We start from the raw sequence: 20830 nt of genomic DNA on the forward strand, positions 1-20830 counted from the left end.
TCAAGTATGTGTGGAATTTTTATCTAGGTAAATCATTTGTCAGGTCATAAAACAAGATTTTAAAGAATTAAAATCATACAGAGTATGCTCTCTCACTATTACTGTATTGAATTAGAAATGAGTAAGTGTGGAATATCTAGAATTCTTCCCCAAAATATTTGGAAATGAAACAACATACCTTTAAATAAACCATGGTTTGAAGAGAAATCACAAGGAAAATAAGAAAATATATTTGAACTGAATGAAGATGAAAGCACATCATACCATATTTATGTAGCTTAAAGCTGTGCTTAGAGGAAAATCTATAGCTTTAAAATACATTAGAAATGAAAGGCCTAAAATTTTCTGAGCTTTCACTTTAAGAAAATGGAAAAATAAAATCCAAAGTAAGTAGAAAGTAGAAAATAAGTAGAAATTGATAAAAGAGAAGTTTACAGACAAATAATAGAGAAAATTAATGAAACCAAAAGCTGTTTTTGCTATTTTTTAACAGATCAGGATAGTTGGCTTTCTTTTGTGGTAGTTCAGTGATTTTAGAATATTCCTAGATATATGAGGTTAAATTCATCAGTGTCTTAAGGTCTAGGTCCAGAAACTGGTGTCATGTCATAGTCACCATATTTTATTGGTCAAAGAAGTTACAGAAGTGACCCATATTCAAGGTGAGGGAAGGGCATATATGCCTATTTTTTGGTGGGGGGAGTTTTAAAATATTTGTGTTACTCTTAACCACAGCCATATTTATTGAAGATCTCAGAGAGTTGTGAAAGCAAAGACGACAAAATGAACTGAGATTTCAGAAATGGAAGAGCCCGTATGAGCTAAGAATACTGACAGTCATTTTTCCTAAGTGTATTTGCCCAAAATGGACACTGGCTAAAGATCAAGCTTGCTATGGAAGTAAGACTTTACTAGGGGAAAGAGAAACCATTGGTGTTTTGATGGTCATATAGTCTGGCATGATGAACTGGAAACCAGAGTCCTCAGACATACAGCTAGCTTCCCCCATGTGTTGTTAACTGAACCTTGGGGCAGGAAGGGAGGCTAGGAAGTTGAGGTGGAAATATACAGAGAAATTTTCTGTAATCTCATAGTGCTTAGGAGAGAGTCTACATGGGATGGTGGTGGGATGCAGTTGCTATAAACCACACAATTGGTTTCATATTTGAGACATCTTATACCAGAGTAAACTGATCAAATTGAAGAGATCATCTCCTCACCCTACCTGTCTAATACAGGAAAAGATGGGCCCTCACTGGGAAAAAATAATACCTACCACAGTTTTATGTTTCTTACATTCACGGTGTTAAGAATACACTAAAAAGTTATATGACATGTGAAAAGTAAAAATCTATCAAACAGCCCAAGAAAGAAGAGAAAATAGAAGCAGATCCACCAATGGCACTGATAATAGGAGTTATCAAGCAATGATTTTATCGTCATATGAATATATAAAGGAAATAAAAGAAACAGCTAAATAGAGGAAAAGACAAAGAATGGCAACAGAATGGTGGGATCTAGAGCTAAAAAATGTAATCTGAAATTAAGATTTTAGTTTAATAGTAAAGTAAGCACAGTTAAAAAATAAACAACTGGAATTAGTAAACTGAAGGACAGTTCAATGGGAAAATGTACAAGGTGAAGCATGGGTGGGGGGAAAGAATGGAAAGAACAAAACAGGTTAAGAGACATATGGATTGAATCATTTCACCTAATCTACATATCATTGGAGTACTGGGAGGAAAGAAGAAGCAAAACCAATATTTGAAAAGATAGTGACCAAAGATTTTCCAAGCTGATGAAAGATAGCCATCCACAGATTCAAGAAATACAAAAAAAAAAAAAACTTAGTGAACTCCAAGCAATATTATATAAAGAAAACCATATGTAAGTATAACATAATGAAACTCAGGAAGAGCAGATATAAAGAGAAAATCTTAAAATAACCCAAGGAAAGAAACCATAGTAACTTGAAAGGAACAATGATAAGATTGATGGCAGATTGTTCTACAGAAATTATTAAAATCAGGGAACAATGGAATAACATCTTTAAAGTTTAAGTGCAGAAAGGAAAAATACTGCTAACCTGAAACTTTATGCCCAGCAAAGTGTTTTTTAAATGAAGACAAAGACAGTTTTAGACAAAAGGTGGGAGACTTTATCACAGGTAGAACCATAGTACAGTAATACTAAAGGAAGGTATTCAGTCTGAAGAAAAATGATCGCAATTGGAACCACAGAACTTTAGGGAAAAAAATGAAAAGCATAAATATGTGAGTAAATATAAAAGATTTTTGCCTATTTAAAGCCATAATAACAATGTCTTTCAGGCTTAAAACATATGTAGAAATAAATTAAATGAAAACAGTAGAACAAATTGCAGATAGGTATAAATGGAGTTAAACCAATTATTGTCTTGTATAGGAAGTGGTAAAAGTCAAGTTTTGTAATTCAAGGAAGTATTTGTAATCTCTATGATAATTTCATGAGAAACTACAAAGATGTTTGAACAAAAAGCTAACAGAAACAATCCTAAAATTTATATGGAATCACAAAGGACCCTGAATAGCCAAAGTAATCTCGAAATAGAAAAAGCAAAGCTGAAGGTATCACAATTCCAGCCTTCAAGTTATACAGCTGTAGTTATCAAAACCGTATGGTAATGGCACAAAAATAAACGCATAGATAAATGGAACAGAATAGAGAACCAAGAAATAAACTCATTATCTGGTCAATTAATCTTCGATAAAGCAGGAAAGAATATCCAATGGGAAAAGACAGTCTCTTCACCAAATTTTCAGAAAACTGGTCAGCTACATGTAAAAGGATTAAAGTGGATCATTTTCTTACACCATACAGAAAAATAAATTTGAAATAGGTTAAAGACCTAAATGTGAGAATTAAAACCATAAAAATTCTAGAAGGGGGCATAGGCAGTTATATCTCCTTTGGCCGTAGAACATTTTTCTAGATATGCCTCCTAAAACAAGGGAAAAAAAAGCAAAAATAAACTATTAGGACCATAGCAAAATAAAAAGCTTCTGCACAGCAAAGGGAAGAATCATTAAAATTAAAAGACAGCCTACAGGAGTGGAAAAGATACTTGCAAATGACATAACCAATAAAGGGTTAATATCCAAAGTCTGTAAAGAACTGATACAACTCAACACCCAGAAAACAAATAATCCAGTTAAAAAATGGGCAGAAGACATGAACAGACACTTCTCCAAAGAAGACACCCAGGTGGCCAAGAGACACATGAAAATATGCTCAATATCACTCGTTATCAGAGAAATGCAAATCAAAACTACAGCGAGGTATCATCTCAACCCTGTCAGAATGGCTAAAATCAACAATATAGGAAATGGCATGTGTTGGCGAAGTTGTGGAGAAAAAGGAACCCTCCTGCACTGTTGGTGGGAATGCAAACTGGTGCAGATTCTGTGCAAAACTATATTGTACACCTGAATCTAATATAACATTGTATGTTAACTATATTGGAATTTTAAAAAATGCTAACAAGAGATAAAATGTAGTAATAAAAGTTTATTAATTAAAAGAAGAAAAAAGATTAGATGGAATGAATATAAAACCAATAAGGTATTTTAAATATCAGTATCTGATTACATATACATAGGTTTAGTCCTCCAACTAAAAGCCAAAACGTTTTGAACTACATTTAAAAAAAAGACCCAACTATATCTAGTTTGCACAAGATATATTATATAGAAGAATATGGGAAGAGAGGTACACTGTGCAAACACTAAAAGAAATCTGATATATTAATATCAGATAAAGTAGACTTTAAAGCAAGAAGTTTTATGGAAGATAAAGGGAGAATTTTATGATGATAAAAGGGTCAATTCAATAGGAAGACAGAATAGTTCTAAATTTGTATGTTCCTGACAATTTAACTCCAAAATATGTAAAGCTAAAATTCACAGGACAACAAGGAGAAATCATGATTTCACCATCCTATTTGGAGAATTTAATAACCTTCTTTGAACCACTAGATATAATAAGCAGATTTTTAAAAATCATAAATGTTATAGGATGTTTAACAATACTGTTAACCAACTTGACCTATTGCTGTTATAGAATGTTATTCTCAACTCTTGCAGACTACAATACACTACAAGTGTACAAGAAACTTTTACCAAAATAGAACATATGCTGAGCTAAAAAGCAAATCTCAACAAATGTAAAAGATTGAAATCATATATGTTCTACAGTGGAATTAAACTAGAAATAAAGATTTTTTTTTAATCCTCTGTTTGGAAAATAAACAGCATACATTTAAATAATCCAGTACCGGTCAAAGAAATACAACCACAATTAGTATCTAAGCTGTGAGAGAACGTTAAAGTGGTGCTTAGAATATGTAGCTTTAAATGTTTATGTTTAAAAGGTTGAAAGCCAACCATCCATTTTTTCATTTCAAAAACCTAGAAAAAGAAGTTCAATTTCATTCAATAAACTGGAAGGAAGGAAATTACAAAGAAACAAGGCATTCTATAGAGAAGACTGACGAAGATTAATAAAGTCAAAGTTGTTTCTTTGAAAATATTAATAAAATGTATAAGCCCCTACTAAGTAAAAAGGAGAAAGCTCAAATTAACAGTATAGATATAAAAAGGAAACATTATTAGAGATCCAAGAAGTATCTAAAGGGTAAAATATTCTGAACATTATGTCAATACATGTGACAACTTACATGAAATGGACAAATTCCTTGAAAAATACAACTCACCAAAATGACACGAAAAAGTAAAAATTGTGAATAGTGCTATATCTTTTAAAGGCATTGGCCCCATAATTAGAAATCTGCATCTCTAATAATGTTCTTTAACCTCATTAAGTCTCAGTATTAGGTCTTTGTCGAATGTTTTTAGAAAATTTCAAACTTCACTTTGGCTGACAGGTTCTACACTAAACTCACTTTCCATATAATTAAGGTTGATTTCCATTCAAAGGTTTACATACCTTTTGTTGGAGTTTTATACCGTATATTCCTTCTTCCAACTTCTAAACCAAACCCTTTGAGAAGTAGACATGACGTAACTCAGTTTAGAATAAAAATGTCAACTTTATGTGGGTGGAAACTGGGTAAAAGAGTGTGTTTATATCTGCATGGAATCTTATCCCTATTCCAACTGGATTGACTTAACTTGCCCTGTTGAGTTTACCATGTAGATGACAGGAGAATGTATGTGGGTTTGGGCAGGCAAGTTCTAAGAGAAAGTGAGACTGGTGTCATATGTGGCCAGTCTTTTGCCCTGTCTCACCAAACAGATAAAGCAGAGAAAAAGAGAGTCAGAATGGTGTTTTGTTACCTGTCATCCTGAGTGAAGCCCTACTCTTATGCTCTTTTTTCCCCAAGGAGTCAAACCTACCTTGTTCTTGTGGAACCGTAGTTCTACTGCCGACCTGCTTCTAGTTCCTTATGTCATCTGGGTCCTGTGCTCTATTTTGAACAAGTTTTTGTAACTTTTGTCTTCCCCAGAACTCTTCTTTCCTATCCTCCCAAGAACTTTAAACCTGCCTTTTGTGGACACTGCCAGTTTTTGCACAGCCATCTCAAAAAAAGTATTGAATTCTTCCAATTCTAGATTTTTTTTCCAAATGCTAATTCTAGTGCAATTAACATACGGTGTTCTATTAGTTTCTGGTTTGCACTATAATAATGTTTCAACATTTTTATCCATTACTCATTACTCATCAAGGTAAGTGTACTTTTAATTATAGTACATCTTGTGTATTCATCTATTGATGGATCTAATTCTAGAATTTAAAGGATAGTTGATATGTTCCTTTGCTCTCTACTGTCAATTCAGTGATTAGTGTGCCACCTTTGTGTATCAGTTCTTTCTCTTCTAACTCTTACCCTGCCACCTTTCTAATTCTTGGTATTGGTTCACTTCTGTCCCTCTTGGGGCACTTATTATATCTTTCTTGATATGGAGTTGTTTGTGTTTGTCTCCTCTTGTGGTTTGTGGGTTTTTTGATGACAGAAACTCTCTCTTATGCAATTTCATCTTTCCCTGTTCTCCATGATATTAGTACTGAATAGGGCTTGATTATTGGCTATATTAAAGAATTTGGTGTCAATCAGTCTTGAATATCTAATAATATATTTTTCAGAATTTTGAGGAGATTGACATAAAAATATATGAAGGAAATGTATTATATCTTCTATTTTAGAAGTCTTTGGGCATAGCTGGAGATTTTTATCTTAGGTTCTTAAATTATACATAGTATAAGTAATGTCAGTTTTATAGGACTTCATATAACTCTGTTACAGTCTTTAAGGTGTAATCATATAATTGGCTTCTATAAGCTACCTATCAATTCTTTCAATTTCATTACTTCCATTACGTTTTTTTTTTTCAGATAAAGATGAATGCCGTGTCTCATCCAACACTGAAAATTTGAAGTTTAGAAGACATTTACTAAGTCAAATCACCTCAAGTAAGTCTGATCTTATCCATTTTAACACAGCTTAAGATTGATTTAACATCTAAAGAATTAAGTCCAGTATCTGTGACACTTTGAACTCTCAAATTTCTCAGAATATCTTAGAGTTGCCTTGTATATTGAATTACTGGTCTTGGAAAATAGTGGAAAGATTATTTCTTTGTAAATGTCATATGCTTACTAAAATTGTAATGTTTAAACTCGTGGTATCATTTTAAAAGTGAGATTAACACTTCAAAAATGTTCCTTTATTTTTCATTAAGTCTAGTCATTAGGTCTTGACTAAATGTCAAACGTAATGTTTTTAAAAGTTTTTTTCCCACTAAAACTATGTTTTTCAGTTTTTTTAAGGTTTTGTATGGCTTTTCTAAATGATTTATATATTCGTGATCATCGAAGGGAGGTATTTAGTAATGAACTAGTGCTTAAACCTTAAATGTTTGTTTATTCAAAAACTTAGCTTTAAAAGTCATCTTGACCAATGTCAACTAATATAATTATCTCCTGATGGTCTTCTGTCTTCATTCACTCTTCCTCCATCCTGTATTCCACTGCCAGATAGATCTGCATATAGAACTCCAATACTTTTAAAACACTTTAATGGCTCCCCACTCACTGTTGGATGGAATCCATGTTCCATTGCGTGGCATTCGAAGCCCTCTACCCAGCTCCTAAAAATATCCTTCACCTTAGCCAACTGGACTCTTTTCTGTTCACTGAATTCTCACCATTCTTCATGCCTCTGTGGCTTGCTGTGTACTGTGTTTGTTACTTCATGTTTTTTCTGGGATGTTCTCTCCTTCAATCTTACTGTGTCCTCTGCTTGTTGAAATCTTGTACAAATCCTCCAGGCTCAGCCCAGGTGCATGCTCTTCCATGAACTTTCCCTGATTGCTCTAGCTAGAAGCACTAGCTTTCACACACTCTGTCTCCGTCTCTCTCTCTGCTGACTTCATCCAATATTTTGTTTTTATCACTGTCCTAGCACATTTTACCAGGCAGCTTTATTACTTGTGTTTATGTCCGTCTTATCTCCCATCATAGGTTGTGAGGACTATAAATAAAACCAAACTTCTTGTTTAATTTTTGTTTCTCATGTCATTCAGCATAATCTTAATAGTTCTTGGTAAATATTTGCTTAATAAATTAGTAATGTGCCTGGATTTTTCTTTTATCATCTGTCTTTCACCCTTATAGTCACATATGGTCTGTGTTCATGGCAACTATTTATTCCTGTTCTGCACTCTTGGCAGACCCCCCCCCCCCAACTCTGCCATCTTATCCTAGGAAAATACTGACCATAGTGTAAATAACAAGATGCAGTCAGTTCCTAATCTAAGAAAAAAACTGTATTCCAAAAGTTCATATCTAATTCTGTTGTTTGGAATGCGGAAAACATTTTTTTTCCACAAAAACAATGTTATAAATAGTGGTTAGATTCTCAGCCAGGCCTCCCAAGACTATTTAACTCATATGTACCAGTGGTACTTTAACCACAGGCAGCTACCATGCATAATACTGTTTTGCAGAGAAGTTTTAGCTTGGAGTGTGGAATCACATCTCCCATGCCCTAGAAGCAGGATAGTACCTTTCTGGGTTGCTCAAGACACAGGAGAGCCTGAGCTGGAGCTCTGGCAGTGGCTCAACATATCGCTGGATGCTCTCATGCCAGGAAGTTTTTGGCTTTCAGTATTTGCATAAAAGACATTTACCTGTAGGTTACTGATACTCTCATGTCTCCTAAATTGAGGGCAAGGGAGCATTTGCTCTTCTGGCCTCTCCACAGTAGTTCATTGTAGACTCTTCAGCTGTTTGATCGTATGGGTGGGTCATTTTAAGTACCGTATTGACATTTTACTACTTCTCCCTTTCTGTTGTTCTATGAACTTAGGAGAAATGAATATATAAACATGGAAAGTACTTCTGTCTATAGAGAAAACACATTTATAGGCATCAGCCAACCCTGTGTTTGACATCCTATCAGATTTTGTGGACAAGTAATTATCATTTCTGTATGGGTGTAGTGATGCTTCCCATGAAAAACCCATCAGTGTATGCATCAACAATGCCGAAGGTTGATAATTTATGTTGTCAGGTTATAAGAATACACTTAATAAATTTTGGAGACTTTAATATGTTTAGTCATTGTAAGCTTTGAGCACATGAGTGAATGTCTGCTTTATGTTTAATGCTGTCGTAGGTGCAAAGGGCTAGGGAATGAGAACCAAAGATACTAGGAAAAGTTGACTTTCCCTCTAGGAGCCAGAAATACAGGGAGTGAAGTATGGAAAAAACACTCGCAGTGCAAACAATATGTTATTAATTGCCATAAAGTACTTCATGAAGGTAACACATGCCCTTGGGGTTATCAGAATGGCAATATCATTATGATTCACAGTGGTTATAAAGATGGTGGTGGGATTTCAGTTAGTCTTAGAGGAATGGTAAAGATTTAAATTTAAATAAAGAGCTAAGAGAGGAAATGATATTCCAAGTTGGATTAACAGCATGATGGAGAAATAGAGGTACAAACAAACAAATCAGCATTACTGGCTGGAACAGAAGCTTTAGTTAATGTTGGGTGAAATAATAGGTGGGAAAATTATACCAGTGCTTCAACCCTGGCAGTGAATAAAAGTCATCCACGGATATTTTTAAAAATACAAGTCCCTAGATCTTTCCCCAGAACTAATAAATAAAATTTCTGGGGCACAAGATGTACGCCTGTTTATCTTTTAAACCTCCCCGAGTGGTTGAGAACCACTGAATGAGAAGGATGGGCCAAATTTAGGAGAGCCATGAATGCCTTGCCTTGGAGTTGGGCCTTTGTGTCTCAAGCAGTGGGAAGCCCTCAGAGGTTTCTGAGACGGGTGACATGATGGAATTCATGTTTTGCCAAGATAAATGATTCATCAACCGCATGTGAATGGAAGAGAAATAAGAAACAGCTTGAATTAGAGCAGTGGTGGCGGGAAAAAAGAGAAGGTCACATTTTTAAGGGTACTTAGATGTGTGGGAGTTGGCGATGTCAGCCTTGACCTCAGCATGATTTGTTTTATAAACTGATTATACAACTTCACCCTCATTAATTTGCTCTCTTTTCTCTTACAACCTGGCAACTTAAACAGTAATTTCAGCCAGTTTGCATTTAATGGAAGGAGACCATTGTCTACTCATGTACACGTCTAACTCATAATAGTAAGTGAAGTTATGTGTATGAGGAATATAACCTTTAACATAATCATTATAAAGCATTTAATAACCACCCACATATGCAATAACACAACCCCAGTTCTGCAGGAGTGTGCCAAGAGCTGGAGTCACAAATGTAAGACAGCTATTGGCACGTAATTCCCTAGCATTAAGTTGAAATTGGAAGAAATGTTCTAAATCATGTTATGCATTTTAATATTTTTAGCATCGGATTTGCTAATTGCTTAGCTTTTGTGGTAGTAGGCCTGTGAATGCCTCTTGACATTAGCAGCTCTGAGCTTATGCTTCCCTCCTGCCCACATCTGCAGCCCCCTTAACTTCTTGCCTCTCTTTCAGGCCCATCCCCACCTAGTGTCGGTCATGTGTGCCCCTACTTCATTCTCACCCAAGTGAGCCAGAGAGAGGAGGTACAAAGAAGATAGCATTTAAGTTCTTTTGTGGCACTGACTAGCCATGTGGTCCTGAGGAATCTCTTTCCTGGCTGATGTAGGACATGATAGCTATTGGGATAACCTACTTTTGGAGTCTCAAACAGTTCCATTAAGTTGGAAGTATGTCATACCTGTTTGATATGTTTTGAATATTTTGTGTTTGGAGACAATGAGCCATATTTATTACATGGTAGAGAATGAGTTCAAGGCGTGATGTTTTGATGTGACCTGCCCCTTTAAAAACAAGACTCAAGATCATGGATTTTTTTTTTAAACCACTCTCTTGGCCATTATATAATCATACATGACAACAACTTCTGCTATGGTCTTCTTTGTCTGTGACAATGAGCTTATCGTTGTGCTTTCAGTATCTGCGTATCCCCTGAGTTACTTTTCTATAGTTATTTAGGGTTTCACCAATCATACAGATTTTGAACCAGAGAATGGACGATCTACTTAGATTTAAGGGATCTTGTAGAAGAAAGAGAGAAGGGAACTGGCATTTGTTCAGTGCCCACCCTGTGCTATGGTCTTCACATGTGTTTTATAATTTTAACTCCCATTTTACAAATGAGAAACTTCAGATTTACAGACATTTGAAAGATTTATCTGACATCAGAAATCAAAGGCAGTTTTGGGGCACCTGGGTGGCTCAGTCAGTTAAGCGTCTGACTTCGGCTCAGGTCATGATCTCATGGTTCTTGGGTTCAAGCCCAGCGGTGGGCTCTGTGCTAACAGCTCAGAGCCTGGAGCCTGCTTCAGGTTCTGTGTCTCCCTTTCTCACTGCCCCTCCCCTGCTCACGCTCTGTCTGTCTCTCTCTCTCTCTCTCTCTCTCTCTCTCTCTCTCTCTCTCAAAAAAATAAATACATAAATAAACATTAAAAAAAAAAAAAAGAAATCAAGGGCAATTTTGATCACAGGTCTGGCTATCCTAATGGCTAAACAGCCTGGTCTTAGAAGTCTGCATGACATATTTGTGGGAAAGGTTACTGAACTCAGAATCAGGAGGTTTGAGTGCAGGCTTTTACCTCTGTCACTAACAACCTTGAACAAGTTATTTAACGCCCTCAGCTTCAGTTTCCTCATCTGTCAAATGTGGATAAAATTGGCTTTCCTGACTATTTGGGGTTTTGTGAGAAATATCAGCTAGTGAATTTCAGTATGATTTTATCAGTTTGAAGTGGAAGATTGAGATATTTTTAATTCAAGCAAAAATAAACTTTAAAAGCCCAAAACATTAAATGAGATGAACTTGGGCCGATTTTGCAGTATTTCACTTCTTAACTTTGCTCTACAAATTTTCTAAAATAATGTTTGTCAATTTTCCAGGTCTCAAACACTGTAGTGTGCCAAACTGCATCACTGAATTTAATATCTCAATGTAGCAGAGAGAGTCCTGGCAACATATCAAGTACTTCCTTTCACTTACCAGCAGCAATCATTAGTTTCTATACCGTATCAAATAGGTCTGAACTCCTGTAGATACTGAAGCAATGTTTATAGCCAAGGAGGACTCAGAAGATTCTAAGGCTACTAAATAGTAGTAGACCTATTGGGCTACAGTTGATGTTAACATAATCAGAACAATGCTTTATATTTTAGAAGTTTTTCTAACAAGCCTGAGTAATAAAGTCACATTTTGTAGAACTGATTTCAATTTCACAAAACTTGTTTTCAGAAATGTTTCCAGGTTTCAGGACAACTTTCACAGGTTATAGGATGGTGAATACTGAAAGGCAGCTCTGAGCTATTGCAATCCACTTAGGCTTCGTTCAAATATACACATAAGAGATAAGAAATTTAGGAATTATAAGTTATATGCTTACGTTATAAACACAGTGCTATGAATGAAATGGCAGTGAATCTGAGATATACCAAGATCATGTCCTAGACTTACCCAAAACCTTTACCCAGTAAAGCTCTAAGTCCCTTATATATCAGACTGACAAAAAAAAAAAAAAAAAAAAAAAAAGCAAGCCTTAGGAAGGCCAGCTGACAGAATAGAGGAATAGTGTTAGACTCCAGGTACAGATCCAGAGGAGTGCATGTGTTCAGTCTTGGATTCAAAAGTGTGTAGGATTCTTCTGCATCTGCTACACTCTGTATCTCAAAGAGGGTTTCCTAGTCCTACAGCGCTGACTTCCACATGGCTTCTCAACGTACCCACACTGTGCCTGCTTCCTAGATCTGGTAGCTGGATGACTCCAGTTAGGGCCTGGTCAAGTGAAAGTGGTCAAGGGGAAGTGGACAAAGTAAAGAAAACAGAGATTGTGGTCAGATTTGGTCCATAGATGTGTCCTGTTTGCACAGTGTTTGTTTTAAACATGAATTAGTTATTAACTAGTGTTATTTTAACTAGTAACTAATTTAATTTGTTTTTAACTAATGTACAAATCCACTTTCTGGGTTCTTGTGAAAATTGAACTGTTCATGTGACAGTGATCAGCTAGAGCTGAGGGTAGCTTAGCTGCCCCAACTGGATGGGAGGCTGGGTTTTTCATTCTCACAGCCCCAACCCTGGCTGTTGATTTTCTTTACATAGAATTCAGAGGACAGTTAATGTTATTCCTACTGTCATCTGTATTAAACTAGGAAATGACAGATTGGTAAGATGGTATATTTCAATACAAGGGAAAGACAGTATGTTGGTTTCCCAGGGCTGTCATGACAAGGTACCATAAACTGCGTACCTTTAAACAACAGAAACGTATTCTCTCACGGTCCCTGAGGCCAGAAGTCTTAAATCAAGGTGTTGGCAGAGCCATGCTCCCTCAGAGACCTCTGGGGACACTCCTTCCTGCTTGTTGTAGCTTCTGGTAACCCCATGCTTTCCTTAGCTTCTGGCAGCATAACCCCAAACTCTGCCCCATCATCTCATGGATGTCTTTCCTCTGTGTCTCAGTTTTCCTGTTCTTATAAGGACAGCTATCATATTGCATTAGGACCCACCCTAATCCAGTATAATGTCATCTTAACCTAATTATATTTACAGAGACCCTTCCAAATAATGTTACATTCACAGGTACCAGGGGTTAGGACTTTAAGTTAACATTTTGTGGGACACAATTCAAACTGTAATAGGATGGCATATTTCTTTGGGGAGTGCAGAGTAATAGTTTAAGAACAGAGATCCTTGAGGCAGAGTGCTTGTATTCATATTTGCAACTTATTTTCTATGTGATCTTGCACAGGCTGCTTACCCCTCTCAGTGTCTCCATGCCCTCGTCTATAAAGTGAGGATAATGGTACCTACCTCAAGGAGTTGAAATGAATGCAAGATCACTTAATACATATAAATGATTTAGAACAGTGAATGGCACATACTAAGTGCTCAATAAACTGAACTATTACTATCAATTATTATTAGCTCCTACTCATACACAGTTTCTTTACATAGAGAATCAGTGCCAAAAATCTATTATTTATAATTCTATGAAACAAATCATGGATGAACAAGGAGCAGTAGATAGGAATGATGCATGAAAAAGAAAAACTCCCAGGACTTGAACCAATAAAAACAGAGAGTGAGAGAGACTGAATTTTAATAAGATTTACTCTTTAATGCAAATAAAGTAATTCTAACACATTTAGAATGCTTAGCTTACTCATTTTTTTTAGATTACCTGCATGGCCTCTAAATGTACTCGAAATCACTAAAGACGCAGGCAACGTCTTCAAACCTAGAGCCTTAGACAATGACCATTAGATTGGTGAGCACTGGACTGCAGACAGTAATGGGGAAGTTATACCAGGGAGAACATCCAAGGAACACATGACTTCTAAGCATCCCCACCTGTCTCCTTGGAGGCATGTTATTACCATCTTCCTTCCCAAAAATACTTGGGTTGAAATTATCCTTGTTTCCAGTCCCTGGTCAGAGATTGAGGCTGAATAATTATTTGAATATCAACCAAACTTTTCCTCCTAATGGAACAAATATTTTGAGATATATTATTTTGTTTTTCCACATAGCCTTTATGTAAGATAACCATGCAACTTGAGTTTTTTTAAAAACTGATGGAGAAGGTTTAAAGAAATGACAAGACTTTTTTAAGTACCTGGAAGAAAATCATTCTGTAGGCTAGTGACTCTGGGGTTTGTAATACTACAGAGTATATATGCCTCCTTCTCAAAGATCCTTCTACTCTGGAAACAGAATATTCAGATAGAAGGGACATACATATATGTTACTTATGATTGTGATTTTATTTTAATAAAAGAAGTTAGGCTGTTTAATTTTGGTGAAGAAGTGGTGTTTTATAGTTCAAGTGTTACTAATTTGGAACATTTTGATTAAATGATGAATTCATCAGGACTCCTTTGGTTGCAAGTGAAAGAAAGCCAGCCCACGCCAGCTTATGAAAATAAAAGGAACTTAATTGTTTACATAGCTATGGTTTCCAGAGGTGCATCTGGCTTCAAGCATGGTTGCAGCCAGGAACTCAAATGATCTCATCTGGACCCTCTTTCAGCTCTGCTGGTTTCTTTATTCGTCATTATTCAGACAGGCATATAACCAGTAAAATGACTACCAGCAGCTTGAGACTGTCATCTTCCTGGTTTAGCAATCTCAACAGGAAGAGAACTTGTTGAGCCGCACATCTAGCGATTGGCCACAGGGAAGATATGGATCAACTCAGTTTGGCTCCACATGTGGTGAATAATCACTGTGGCCCAGGGAACGGAGTATTCTGGTGGGCCAGCCTGGGGCGTGTTCACCGGTGCTGCCACAGACCTGCATCCAGTGACTGAAAACCCCACGGGGTCTCAGGGAGTGAGGGAGTCTTTCTCCAAATGAATTAGAAGAAGAGATTTGGGAATGTGTACTGAGAAGACCAAAACTGTGGTAAATTCAGCCATTGCAAATGGTATGTGAAGTAACTCAGAAACTGTAACTTCTGATTTTACAATGACGTGTAAAGAACTTTCCACCTTCTCCTGTTAAAATGTCCATTCAAAACAAAGGAAATAAGAAACAAAAATTCCACCTTTTTTTTTTTGATAAAAAGTGGGTGACATCAGTACTTCTCATAAATATGAATACAGAAAGTGTATGATACCATGACTTAGTGGAGTAGAGGAAGGCGAAACCTAAGCACCTACAGAAGAGGATAGTGTAAGGAAGCAGTTTTACCTTATAGAACCTTAGAAGGTTCTGTAACTAAAGGTTAGGCTGAAGGAGGAGGTGAGGCATGGCACTAGAAACAGATGACCAGCTGAAAGTCTGTAAAAGGACCAGCTGGACACCCAGGTCCTTGTCTAACCCCAGCCAGATGAGTACCTTCCCCCAACCCAGAAGATGGGGACACAGGAACAGTGAGCACCAGGAGCCAGACTTCTAAGTACCAAACACAGTGTTAGAGGATTTTCCAGAGAAACAGAATGATCTCAGAGAAAGTCCCCGTAGGGGTTCCCCCACAGAGAAAGCCAGCTTGCTGCCCTGGTTGCTTTTCAGTGACACTCACCTTCAACAAGCTGCCGGCCCCCCCCCCCCACACACACACAGACAGAGCTGCCAACTTGCTCTACTAATAATTTACACTTAAGTAGGAATAGACAGCCAAGGATCACCAGATATTTAGGGATGACTCCAATATGACAGATAAAATAAACCCAAAGGACACAAAGGAAGAGCTCTGATGAGACAGAAACTATAGAGACAGCAGTAAGAAACTAAAGAAACAAACTATAGGGGCACCTGAGCAGCTCAGCTCAGGTCATGTCATGGTCATGAGATCAAGCCCTGCTTGAGCCTTGATCAGCTCCGAGCTGTATGGAGCCTTCTTGAAATCCTCTCTCTCTCCCTCTGCCCACTCCGTTCCTGCCGCTCCTGGTTTTGCACACACACACATGCTCTCTCTCAAAGAAAAAAGAAAGAAAAAGAAAAGAAACAGGTCTTTAAAAATGTGAGAAGGTTTTTGCATAGAAAATAAGTCTTTTTTAAAAAGGAGAATTAAAGGAAAGGAAAATTAAAGAATGGGAAATAACTCCCAAAATTAGAAATCTAAAGGCTAAAAAAAATTCACTGAGCTGTTGAAAGATAATTTGAGGAAGAAGTCATTAGTGACATAAACCAGCAGGTCCAGTAGCAGCCCACTAATACAAGAGAAAATGGGAGAGAATCATCCAAGAAATAACATAAGACAGTTTCCTAGAACAGAAGGAAAGATAAGTCTTCAAGTTTCAAGAGAAGGAAGAAATTGTCATATGTAAAGTGTTTTGAATAAAAGCAAACAAGAGACTTCTCAACATCTGTGCTGGTATGGAAACATCTAAATGTGTGAAGACTTTTCTTAAGGGGTAATTTTATCATAAAGAAAGCATTTCTTCCTTTACCTGAGACTTGTCAAATATATCTAAATAGTCTCCTTAAGTCGTTTTTAAAAAAATATTTCACTTATAAATCTTCCATCATTTAAACTTACTTAAATTTTTGTATATTCTAAGGTACACCTGCAAATTTCTGTCAGATTTGAGGTATTTTCACGGTACTTAATCTCGTTTTTCTTCTTTTGCTTCACTAATCCACTCAACAGATTATTAGAATGAACTTTTCCCAAGATACAATGGAGTTGATTAGTCCAACATCTATAGTTTCATGTTTATAATCAGTGACAATAAATGTGATTAATTTAGAAACTCACTGATGGTACTCGGGTATGTGATAGCAGAACTTGAAAAATGTTTGCCATTTTTTTTCTTTGTCCCAACATACAGTGATTTGAAGTTAACAGAATTTGGGCCTTACTCTCTTAAAATGTTTGGCTTTTATTTTTATACGTGAATAATATAGAATAATAATATATATAATAATAATAATATACGTGAACTAATAATATACTAATAATATACGTGAACTAATATAGAATATTAGTTTTTATCTTTTTTTTTCTCAGTGAAGAAGGCAGAGTCCCAAATGGTATTTTCTTCCAGAAAATTAAAAAGGACCTCACAAGTTGAAATTTAGCAGATATATTTTTCAAATTTTAATTATCTGAAAAAATAATGTTTTTAGAATTCAGTGAATATTCTTGTTGACTGTATGACTGATAAAGTATTTTATTATGGTATCATTAGATTGAAAGTGACTCCAAATTGCAATTGGTTTTTAAAATATTCTCACTTTTAATCTGGAAATACTATAAAAGAATTAAAATGTTTAGGTACAGTGCACTTTCTCCTTTCTTTTTGGATTAGTTTCTAAAGCCTAATGAAATGGAAGGCAAGTGTCTTTTCTCAGTTTAAAAAAAAAAGTTCTATTTTATTCTTTAATGTACTATAATGAAACCAAAATAATATAGAAAACTCAAGACATGAAAGAGTGCCAGGATGGTTCTTGCCAATATAACTTTTTAGAATTGTGCTGAGTAGCTTTTGCTATAAAACTAGACCAGCTAGTTTATTATGTATTGTCTAGGTAATGACATTTTATAGAGGATTTTTGTAGTTCTTTTGGGTCAGCAAGGTCAAGAACTTTAAATTAGAATTATTAGAACTGGAAGGCATCCTCTTATTCACTTTCTAATTGAGGGAACTTAAGTCCTGAGAAATCATGATTTACCCAGGGTCACACAGCTCATAGTGAAGGTTGGAAGAGAATCATGGCCTCCTGGCAGTCAGGTCAGTGATCTTTGTAAAAGACTTTTGGGATTTATTCTTACCACCATCATGTTATGTTTCAGCACCCATAACTTATTGTACTGGGCCCAATTAGCAAATTAGAAGTTTATGTTTAATCTCCTAACGCTGAGGGAACATTTAGAATTAGGAATATTGACAATAACAAAAGCGGGAAATGGCAAGAAACATTTTGAAGAAATTTTTGCGTAGGTTAGAAGATATCCCTTGATTACACTCTGGTCCTGGTCTCTAGAGGGAATTCCATTGTTCATTATTCTCTAGGACCTAATTCTGCCTTCCAGAAGCTTCTTTCTTGTTTGTTTTTTTCCAAGGTCAACTCATGTCGACATTGGGGAATATGTCCTCCTTGGAGGCTATGTAACCTTTATTTCCTACTTTCTGTCCCTGCAATTTTGGCTGCATGCGCATTGTTTTAAGGGTCAAAGGCTTATAGGCAAGGCTTGTGGGGTTTTTGTCCATGTTATTTCCTCTGAAACTTAGTTGGCTCTGATCTATCTTCTTCCAGTTAATTCCATGTGCTAGTAATAGAGTGACTACATGTCGAAGACTGGCAGAGAGTTTTAGTTTATATCTCTTGTGCATGGTGAGTAATAATGCCCTTTCACTCTGAAAACTATCCCAGTTTCGACAATAAATTAATATGGTCACTCTAACCAAAAAGTGCACCAGAAAATCCTATTTTATTCCTTTGCTTCCTTAACCCTATTCCTCCCTCTCTCAACTGTCTGGGTGCTGTACTTCACCAGATCTGCGGCAAGGCTGACTTCCCTCTGTTTACCTGAGAAAATCTAATGGACCATTTTTGCTCAAAGCTTTTCAGCCTTCTTTCTTACTGTATGAAATCCAGAAATAGTCAGTGTTTCTAGCCCTTGGAGCCCCCAAATTTCTGGATTCTCTGTTCCCTCTCATTTCCACTCTCAAATCTCTTTAGTTATTGCCTGTGCACCTTTCTTTCTTGTAAATTCTCAGTAAGAGCAGAAAGTAATATTGTTATTCTAGTATTCTGTTTTCCATCTCCTTTTCCCCCCAGCTATACACTTGGTAGATACCACTGTGCCTTTGAAGCTATCTTAGGCATTTAAAATAATTGAGGTATACTTTACATTCAGTAAACACACAGCTCTTAAGCATTCAGTTCAGTGAGTTTTGACAATCATGTACATCTGTTGTAAACCACTACCCCAAATAAGATCTAAAATACTTCCATTACCCCAGATGTATGTCTCTTTCCAGTTAATTGTCTGCTTTGCTCCCCTGAAGGCAACCACTTTTTTTTACTTCTATCACCATGGGTTCCTTTCAGCAGGCAATATTTTTATTAAGTGTTTTGTGACTACACGACATAACGATCTTCCCATCCTTTACTCAGTTTCTTTATTTGCTGCTGTGTGGCTGCTAAGCAGTGGCCATATATTTTAGTTTTTTTGTTTGGTCTGCTCCCCACTCAAAGATACCAGTTTTCATGTTAGTGAAAACTACTGTAATAAATGGACTCCAAAAAGTATAATAGGTTAAACCTAGTCAAAGTGTACTTATTGCTAATAACCGGTGTATTGAAGGCATTCCTAATCGGAAGGTGACTTTCTGTAACGTGGGCCTCTGAGGCCTCCAGCGGTTGGGGAAAGAGCAGGAGCACACACCTCCCATGCTGCAGGGTTCAGGTTGAACCTGAGAACCGACCTTCAGCCACTTGCACTGACATCCTTCTGGGGAGGACTGTTTCTAAGACCACTATCCATAAGTTACCTGGGGTACCTGGGGGAGGGTTTAGAAATGTCGACTCTGGCTGGGCAGCCACTTCTCAGTGACAGCTGCACACTGTGACAGGGGAGAGTAAAGTCGGGACGATGTTGTCTACAGGTTAACATGGTTAATGTCACAGCTTCTATTTTGTTTTAGTAACATAATACCATTTTGCTTTTCTTTTTTGTCTTCATGTTACTTCCCTTGCTTTCTTTGTGTTGTACTCTTTTATGCCTTTTGAGTGAACATTTTAGCATTTGAAAATAAAAACAATGGTATTGCTATCTCTGTGGTAATGTTCAAAGTAAAAACAACTGACTTATTTTTAGATTTTTCTGATGCAATTAAGATTATCTGTGGTCATCAACAGAGACAATGGAGTCTTTTTAAAAAATTCTTTATTTTAATTCCAGTATGGCTATCATACAGTGTTACATTAGTTTCAGGTGTAACACTGAAACGATACAGTAATTCAACAATTTTGCACATGAGTCAGTGCTCATCAAGATAAGTGTACTCTTTAATTTTTTTAACATTTATTTATTTTTGGGGCGCCTGGGTGGCTCAGTCGGCTAAGCGTCTGACTTCAGCTCAGGTCACGATCTCGCAGTTCGTGGGTTCGAGCCCCGCGACGGGCTCTGTGCTGACAGCTTTAGAGCCTGGAGCCTGTTTCAGATTCTGTGTCTCCCTCTTTCTCTGACCCTCCCCCGTTCATGCTCTATCTCTCTCTGTCTCAAAAATAAATAAATGTTAAAAAAAAACACATTTATTTATTTTTGAGAGAGAGTGAGTGGGGGAGGGAAAGCACGGGGGGAGGGCAGTGCTAGAGGAGGGAAGAGGATCTGAAGCAGGCTCTGTGATGACAGCAGAGAGCCCGATGTGGGGCTCGAACTCATGAATGGTGAGATCATGACCTGACCTGAAGTTGGACACTCAGTTGACCGAGCCACCCAGATGCCCCAATAAGTGTACTCTTTAATCCCCATCTTCTATTTCACCCATTCCCCCACCCACCCACCTCCCCTCTAGAAAATGTCAGTTTATTTTCTATAGCTAAAAGTCTGTTTCTTGGTTTGTCTCTCTTTTTTTCCCCTTTCTTTGCTTGTTTTATTTCTTAAATTACATATATGAATGAAATTACATGGTATTTGTTTTTCTCTGACTGACTTACTTCACTTAGCATTAGCATTATACTCTCTAGTTCCATCCATGTTGTTGAAAATGGCAAGGGGTGCCTGGGTGGCTCAGGCAGTTAAGCGTCTGACTTTGGCTCAGGTCATGATCTCACAGCTTATGGGTTCGAGCCCCATGTCAGGCTCTGTGCTGA

The 20830-nt window shown here is 36.8% G+C and overlaps 1 protein-coding gene across 6 annotated transcripts in view; it reads left to right on the plus strand.

Moving 5' to 3' along the window:
* Nucleotides 1-20830, plus strand: part of ZNF438 (zinc finger protein 438) — a 172767-nt gene that overhangs the window by 71239 nt on the left and 80698 nt on the right. For 3 of the 6 annotated variants that reach the window (XM_040451049.1, XM_040451050.1, XM_040451051.1), the window contains 2 exons: nt 736-900; nt 6391-6468. The gene's annotated coding sequence lies outside the window, so the exon portion shown is untranslated. The remainder of the gene's footprint in view (nt 1-735; nt 901-6390; nt 6469-20830) is intronic. The other 3 variants (XM_040451052.1, XM_040451053.1, XM_040451054.1) reach the window with 1 other exon arrangement.

The sequence above is a fragment of the Herpailurus yagouaroundi genome, unplaced genomic scaffold, assembly GCF_014898765.1.
Source record: "Herpailurus yagouaroundi ecotype Mexico unplaced genomic scaffold, PumYag 203, whole genome shotgun sequence".
Classification (NCBI taxonomy): domain Eukaryota; kingdom Metazoa; phylum Chordata; class Mammalia; order Carnivora; family Felidae; genus Herpailurus; species Herpailurus yagouaroundi.